Genomic DNA, 9,278 nt, shown 5'->3' with positions numbered 1-9,278 from the left:
AAAAATTAATGATTGTTTCACATCTTGATCCATAACTGAGAAAAACTTTTTATAATTTTTATTTATAATTATAAGTCATTTCCTTCAGTTATGAAGTCTCTTGTGCTCTCTGCTTTAAAAATTGTTATAAATGGAAATGTGATTAGAAAAAACCCTTCTTACTGTACATCATGCGTAGCATATTCATTAGTGCGTATAGTATCTTGCAGTTTTCAAATCATCTGCTTTGACCAGCTCCTATCATAGCATGACTCCGGAACATGAGAAGGCCTCATTTTTAAAAACACCACGGAATATTTTCTAGTTCCCTTTTTATAAATAAAGTAATTTCTATAACTGTAAAACCAAATAAGTAGCGCATAGCTGTCTGGTTTTAATGTTCACAAGCATCAGTTTGCATGTACTAGCTGCCAAATCCTGGTAGTGTTTTTACATAAGAGATAAGCATCTTTACATAACATTTCCATTTTACTAGTCAAGAAACACCTAAACAGACAAAGATTCTACTTCCCCTACACACTACTGACAGTGAAAAAAAAAAGTTCAGGAATCAGTTGTCCAAGGCCACCCAGTTAGATCTGGATTATAATTGAAGCATGTCACGTCTACAGTGCTGTGCCCAGACCAATGACAAAATTAAAGGGTAAAATCTTAAATGAATATTACAAAAGAAAAATTAAATCAGCCTTTAACACAGATGCTGTTCTCATCAGTTATGTTTGCCAATTTTGTAAATAACCTTCTATTTTTACCTGTATAAAATAGACTTGGTTCATTTTATAGTCTTATTAATTTTTATGTTTGATTTTATTATCTATATTATGTCTGTAAATACTACAATAATTAAAAAAAGTATTTACATTGGATTTTTTTCCATTCAATAAATATCAGGGATTTTTAAAGGATCTCCTAATTAGGCATTGGCATTTAAATAAAGAGTGAAAGGTACTAACATAAAATAAAGAGTGAAAGATACTAACATATAATGCCTAAAGTAGGAACATGGTTAGATTAAATTTTTTATATTTGCACATTTTCAATATAGCAAGCTTTAAAAACTGCCATAAATAGATACTACAAAGCATCAAATAATATTTAGATAATTCAAAGATAAGCCAACTCTGCCTTCTTTTCCCATTTTGTGATTTACTGTACAATGATAGAAAATATTTCTGCAAGAAAGCACTTTAATTATGCAAACACTTTAATTATAAAGCATTCTCAGTGAATGCAAAATATTGCTTCAGGTACATAACGAATATGCATGTGTATATATACACATAAACAGACCTATGCACTCACATTAAAAACACACTGATTAAAAATAAGGGATAATATTCCACCTCTGAATCAGTTGGATTCTGACAATTGACTTCCACACAGTTAGGATTTCCTCATCAAACTGTATGCTTCCATGCTTCTTTCTGTTCCAGAATTTATTTCTCAGCACTGCCAGAGGTATGATGGTTACACCCTAGAGGGTATAATGATGCCTGTGATGGTCATTTTAGATGTTGGCCTCCTGTTGACTCGAGGGAAAGGACTCATGGATGTACAGTCCACTTTGAAGCAACATGTGCTCGTGGTTTTGTAGCTGCAGTCATTCAGGGGCACAGCCTTTGCCCGCAGGTGCAACTGTTCCCAAGGACCAAGGAACTAAGACTGGAGAATGTGAGAGGTGACAAATTCTGGGACAAAGAGGGCACTTTTGGCCTGGCCTATTCTCCCGCGTGGCTAATGAGGCCACTCAGTGTTGCATCACGAGAGAGTCAGCCAGCAACTCATGGAGGTTGAGGAGACATTTCCTGGAAATTGCTAATCACAGTTAAATACCTGCACAGACACTATGCACTAACATTTATGTAACATGCTTACACCTACCGATGTCTTCAGTAACATTTACCATATTTATTTCTACTCCCTGATATTTGCCTTAAAATAATGTTGACTTCATCTTTATTTTTCATAATTAAATATCTGATGTCATGTACTCATGTCTTTTTGCCTTCTTATGCTTATCTGCATATTTGAATGACATTTTTGTGGTTGCACATTTTTCATTTCCACACATTTTGAGAAAAAAAAGTCTTAGTTAAGCAGACAATTTAATGAATTATTAGAGTGTAACATAGCTGTGAAACCTATGCATGGGATTTTTAATCTGCTCAGGCAGAGCGTTTGGCCAACAGAAAAACAAGGAAAACACAAACATTGAACACTACTGAGGGGTTTTTTTCTCTAAAAATGGAAACTAAGATTGCCTATTTAAAGCTGTGTGGGGAAAAACAAATAAAGTTTTACAATTTGTATTTTGAATTCTCTGGTGGAATTTACTTGCTCAAGAGGTACAAGTTGTAGAGGAATTCCTTGTGGAATGGGGGCATATGATACCCCAGGAGAGCTTGGGCACCCCAGGGTTGTTGCAGGAGTACCCCTGATGGGGCCTCAGGCTGAAAACAGGCTTGCAAGGCACCTGCTAGCTGGCAGCCTTGAACAGCCTTGGGAAAAGGTATACACTGGTCAGCTCCCCCGCTGCTTAGAGGCTTTCTCATGGGGAAGGGGCGTGAACTTTGCAAAGTATAACTTGGTGTAAGTGAACAATAAAACTAGAGCACGATGCTCAAATCGTTATTGCTGTTCGTGTCGTGACTCTGGCTGGTTCCCCTGCACCCGGGACTCCCCGCTGCTAAACCAAGTTTGGAACATGCAGGTGAAATTTTTCTCAGAAACATGTAAACAGACAAAGAAAATTTCTTCCTAAAGTCATACTTGTAAAAAAACTATATTTGATAAATCAAGGAATGAAGAGAAAGTAAGATAAATAAATAAAGTGTCTGAGGCAGGAATTATATTTGCCTCTATTCCTGACTGTGGAAACTTGAATAATTGTATCTGGTAATGTAACACTGGAGCAAGTAATAGAAAACCTAGAAAAATCTCAGATTACTGAGCTGAAATGCAAAGGTGTTAACTTCAAAGAACAGCATCTGCAGTTCACAGCACCACATTAGCAATGATGTAAAAGGGTATGCAGGGACACATGGGTGGCTATTCATGCCATATGGAATTTAGAAGTAAAATGTTGAACCATTCAGCCTGAATAGAACAGGCTTTGATGGGAGGTAAAGCTTTTTCTACATTGAATCATATAGACCTGTAGTTAGTAGTTTCTAAGTAAAAAAAATCTTGAAAATCTTTCTAGGGGTTCAAAAAAGAAAAAACAAGGAAGGGGGAAAGACAAAATACCCTCTTGATTGCTTAAAGATTATGTTTAAATCCTATCTTTATAAAAAGTATGCTATTTTATAGTAATGGAAGAACAGTTATAAATTATTTTTTATGAGCAGTAAGCAAGGCTAAATAATCAGTACTTAAAAAAATAAAAAATGCTCAGTGTTCTATTTGACTTTTCAAGACCTACAATGTTCTTATGGTTCAGCTTATGTTGGTCTTAATTTGAGAATGTAAATACAAATGTAGGTGGGTCTGTTTCTTTTCTGCCTGATGAGAAGGTAACAGTGTCATATTACAGCCTCTGAGAGTCTCTCTCATCTCTAAATGCTCTTTTTCTTGCTTAGACTTCTGCTTAGCAAATAATGTGAAGCAAAAGCCAAACTTAAAATTTTTTTCTAGGAACCCAAACAAAACCAGAACAGCAACTACTTTGCCATGGTTAAAGTAATCTAGAATTCTAGAATAAGATTATTTTTTCTCTTCAATTAAAATCCTAAAGGCTTTTGAAGGACTTTCAAGTGTCTTGGACGAGTTGGACCTGATGGTGTGATCTCTGTCTTCTCCAGGCTGGTGAATAAAAGAGGTCTGTTTGCAGATTTTTCATTCCTTATGGTGATCAAGACCATTTCTGGATCAGCTGCACTGCAGATCTAAGCATTTTATTGACTGCTTCAAACTTTTTGTTACATTAATCTCTCAAGGACCAAAGATTTACGACAGGTATAGTTATATGCCTTCCCCAGAATAGTCAATATGCTGAAATGCTCAGGAATGTATAATGTAGTAGCATATGTTTATCTGGTATAGCTAAAGCCAATTCTACTCTCCCACTTGGAACTTCTATGTACTAAGAAATCTGCATTGGAAAGAAAGCCACATTTCTTTGAATCATCAGAATATAGAGGTATGAAGCTGAGAACGTGACCCAATATTCTTAGAAGCAAAATTGTATGTATTCAGTGAAATCAAGCGTTTAACATCTAGAACCAAAACCAAATGTGACCTGAATTCACATATTGTGAAGTCAGTGTGGGGTTATTCCTCTTGTCCTTATCCATAATACTGTCCTATATTGGGGTGACTTTATGATGTGTATCCCCTATCGTTGCCCTATGCCCAGAAATTAATTTTGTGCCTTTCTATGCCTTTAAACTGAGCCTGAGAGGGGGGAGAGGAAAAAACGAAGGGAATTTTCAAGGTAGTGTTTCAAGGACACACAGACTCCTCTGCGTTCTGCTGTGGCAAGAGAGAGGAGCGGGAGGAAGCACTGCTTGCTTTCCAGCCAGCTTTTGGCTTTCTTTTCTCCGGGGGGAGATGGAGAGTCAACCTTTTGTTTTCCTGGGACTTTGTTTTTTTCCCTTCTTCTTTTTTTGACTGTTTCAACATCAGACCACATCGGGACTTTTTTCACTGAGGTGGAGGCCCTGGAGGAGGGCCCACCCTATCCCAGCTCTGAGGAGGAGGAGAGAGGCTACCAATGGAAGGACTCTAAAATTTTTCCAGGTTTTCTCTCCACAGAGAGAGGTTTTATTATTTAACATTATTATCCTTTTCCTGTGTGTTTGTTAAATAATAGTTTCTATCTCTTTCACTTTCCTCTGAGGAAAAAATTCTTTTTTTTTTCCCAAACCTGGTGGAGGAGGACGGTTGTAACCTGCCTTCTATCAGAGGATATTTTTCCTCTAAATTTGGCCAAACCAGCACATGTCCTTATCCATAATATTGTCAGAATCCAGGCAACATACAAACATGGCTAATTTCCTGTGGTCCACAGCACGTATAGTAAGAGCTGTTTACAGAAAATCAGTGAGTAAAAATCCCACTTGTTTGTAAGTTGCAATATGAGAAGAAAGCATTGTGTTGTTACAGGCTTATGAGTGAAGCCTAAAGCTCTAAAATACTGTTCAGGAGCTCTGCTGGAGCTGGGACTTTCCCAGAGCTCTGCTGGTGTGAACAGTCAGCAGTGCAGCTCATATCAAAAGTACCCTGAGTGCTTTTGGCCCTAACTTCATGTTCATGAAATTTGGATGAACTAAAACTTGAACTTAATAAAAGAGAAACCTGGCTGTCTTTGCAATACTTTGGGTTTGTGCCCATTTCCTAAGGGCGCTGTGATCACTTTCCTTTAGATTTGGTGACAGAATGGCATTTAGGCACAAACATAGAAGGCAAAGCTTTCTAGTCTTAATCTGTTGGATACATTTTTCTGCTTATACTTTATAGCTGGCTCTTTACTAACAATAAAATTTTCCTTGGAGAAAACTTAGGAGGATCCTGTCAACAGTAGTTACTTCCCATGGTCCTAATACATCTGTCTTGGCCACAGGTACCAGTTATCTTATTTTACAAATTCAGCCTCTTTGTGGGTTGTGATTGAAACCAGATCATTAAAATAATCCACTACAGTAAAAAAGAGACTAACCTGAATACATGGATATTTAATCACACAGCTCTATTGCAGAGTGTGCCTGTACAAATTGCCAGATCATTATGACTGAGGAAACAGTAGCTGCAGGACAAGAAGGGAAGTAAAAGTCCAGGTGCAGGCAAGGCTGGAATCTTGTTAATGGGCTGCTGTGAAAGGATTCCAATATATAACCACACTTTTGACGCTCTGTAAAAATACCCGTGATAGAAAATTTGCATCAAGGGATAACTTTCAAAATGAAATCATGCTGTAGACTTCTTTCTCATAATGCAAATTTTCATTATTCCTAGAAGTCCTAGCATTAGAACAGACCATTAAAACCAGTACTTTCAGTCACTAGGTTTGATTGCACTTACAGTAAAAAGCTGCACTGGGAAATTGACTGGAATAGCTTGCAAAGAGAGACTTTTTCTGGTTATCTCAAGTGGATTAAGGTAAATTTGAAAGAAGGACAAAGGAAACATTCTGCAGAATAAGAGTTCCCTCATATGGATCTACTTCAGAGTAGCCACTGCACTTTAGAAGTGGCACTCTGATTTATTTTGGAATAACTTCTACAAGTAGATAGGTCTAAGTTTCTTTCGTAGCTCTCGTAATATGAAGGATCCTTAAAGAGGGTGTGAATGTGATTAAATTCAGCACCCACACCCCATTATAATTTACACCCTCTTTTAGTCTACAGTACACTGCCAGAAAGGTGGAAAGAGACATTTCTATCAGTTACAAGCTATTTTATTTGACAATTATTCTGATTGCAGCAGTGATGCTCTAACAGCAAAGAAGCACAGTGTTAGAATAGGGCCTTACAGGATGCATGGTTGGATGTTTCATTGGTTTTGGTTTGTGTTTGTTTCTTCCCCCCCCCCCCAAATTGTTGTCTTTTTTTCTGTTAGAAGAGGACTTCTAGCACATGGAAAAATCCTTTGCACCTGCAGGTGCTTCAGATCTCTAACTGGGGATCCCCATTCTAAAATGGTCCACACTGTTATTACTGGCTGTGTTGCCATAGCAATGCGAACTTGGTTTGATATGAACATTCTTCCCTACAATTACTACAGCTGATGAGCACAGTAATTATTATAGCTTCCTAAGGTGCACTTAAAATAGCAGAGGCAAGGGAATGCATTCTTGGAATATATAGTATGTTCTTTGCAGGCTGTCCTGAAAACTCTCTCTCAGTGGGAAAGTTTGGCTTGTCTTCTGGGATTATGGATGAGCTATTTTTGATTTTTAAGGGTGAAGGTTATATTGGGAAAAGATACAGCAATAAGCATAAAAATATTCATTTACTGTAACACAGTATGATTTATATTATCACTGCTTAAATCATCTTATTATTGCTACTTCTACATACCCCCAGGCATGACAGAAGAGGCTCAAGAGCAACATAAACTGATGTCATACAGTCGAATGGCATAACAAGGAGTTTTCAAATGTCAGAAAAATCAGTACTTGGGGTACACCACTGAACAAACATCTTGAAGCTTCACTGTTGAGAAGCTGCTAAAATAGCCAGAATTCAGACATAGCAAAATGGCAAAAAATCCATTGAAAGAAAACCTGAAAGCTTTTGTAGCCAATATTTATAACAGTGGAGAGTGTTTTCAGGATCTTAAAGGTTCACAAAATCACTGGGACTAAGCTTCTGCAGATACTAATTTTCTTCTTAATATACATATTTGACACGAATTCTCAAACTGTGATAATGCCTGAATCATTGAAAAGGAGTTTTAAGATACAACATTTTCTATCTAGATTTTCTTCTTGTTTTAAGTGATTTCAAGCTCTAATACAAATGCTACTTTGCCAGGGAACTGCTTATCCTATCCTACCCTATGAAATGCATTACCATTCCTGTATTGCATATGATTATAACACCACAGTTTTTCTCTCTGCTGAGTGAAGAGTCATCAACAGATTTAGCAGAAAGAACAGTTGTAAATGAAAAGTAGCATATTGAAGAAGGAAGGCATCAGCTGGACAGATCAAGATATTGCCTTCAGAAATTATGAATGTTTATTAATTCAAGACATAAGCAGATTTTACTGGAAGGATAGAAATCAACTTGCAACTGAAGAAAATAGATGAGTAAAAATGACACATTGAGAATTGTTTGGGACAAGTGAAGGGAGAAATCTGGGAGTGCTAATGATTTAGCTATCCATAGTTACATCTGCCTTAATTCAGATGCCTTCTCATTCCAATAGGTTTGAGTTCTGAAGCTAATGTCTACTATTTTGTGATTTTTGGGAGTGCTAATAATTTCTAACGATTATTATTTGAGTATCTTTGTTAATAGGTCTTCAAAACTCACCCTTTGCTGTTTATCCTTTCCAGAATAGGTAATGTGCATGATATTCACAAAAGTCTTTAGGTATAAATAAAGCGCTATTGAGATACAAGGGGTATTGAGATATTGACTACCAACTACCACGTGAAAGTGCTTTGAGATATGAGTTATCTATCTCAGTGTAAAATTCTATATGAGAAGATATAGAGGTCATCCTTAATCCAAAGCAAAGTATCTATCCTATGCATGATATCTTCCTGAATAATCTTATCAATAATCTTATCTGCTCTGTCTCCACTGGTATTTAAGATAGAAAAAAATACCACAAAGTAGGTGTAATAGTGTAAAAGCAAACCATTTTAAGGCAGAAAGAAGCGGAAAGTATCTTTTCACAGTGCCAATATTTTGTGCTTTACCTCTACCCTAAAAACGTGTTCTCTGTGCTCAGGGATAGCACTATGAAGCTCAAGCAAGTGCTGCTTCCATTTATGGCTGGTTGTATGTGCCTTTCAACATGTTTCATTTTCTTTCAGGATTCATTCAATGTGTAAAAAATGGTAGTAAGTGTAGTAATAAGTAAAAAAGAATAGTGCAGTGACAGAGTACATCAAAGAGCACCTACACTCCTTTACAGCCATTTATAATTATCATGAAAAGAGAAAAAAAAAATACTAAAAGTTATATGTAGGTGAGGGTGCTCATCAAAATCAATACAAAAGGGAATTGTGTTCTGCAGCTTGAGGGCTGCTTGCAAGCCAGGCTGTGTAGACTTCTGTAGACCAAAGTGATCATGTTTTCCATCCCACTCTAGAGAAGTATAGTCAAGCAGTGGGCTGCGGTTGTTCCCTCAAGGAACCAAAGAACAGGAATCTTAGATTTCAGGAAGTTTTAGAGAATTGCTTCTATCAAAGTAATTATAATTCCCTTACTTGTGTTATATTTTCAGGAAATATATTCAGAAAATATGTTAAATTTATAGTTTTACATTATATTTTCTAGATTCTAATGGGCATAATCAGTACTTAAATAGCACTGTCACATGCAAACAATTCTCTCACCACAAGATACTTAGGATTCTGGTACCTTTTAAAAGATCCTGAGTGTACATGATCTTGTCATATGTGACAGAACAGACATAATTCTCATAATTACTTTGATCTACTTTTGGTTTCCTATTTTTGACTGCTCTTTGAGTAGCCATATGTATTACTAGAGAGGCTTTCTGTAGTATACCATTGATTGTTCATCTGACTTACTGAAAGGATTTCAATAATTTACACAGCTGAGTCATTCTTTTCCATTTGTATATTATTGGCTTCATACCTT

Source organism: Corvus kubaryi, unplaced genomic scaffold (genome assembly GCF_017639235.1).
Source record: "Corvus kubaryi isolate FWS band 111438036 unplaced genomic scaffold, C.kubaryi_AGA036_p1.0 137, whole genome shotgun sequence".
In the NCBI taxonomy this organism is placed as follows: Eukaryota; Metazoa; Chordata; class Aves; order Passeriformes; family Corvidae; genus Corvus; species Corvus kubaryi.
Note: the sequence above shows the minus strand (reverse complement) of the source record.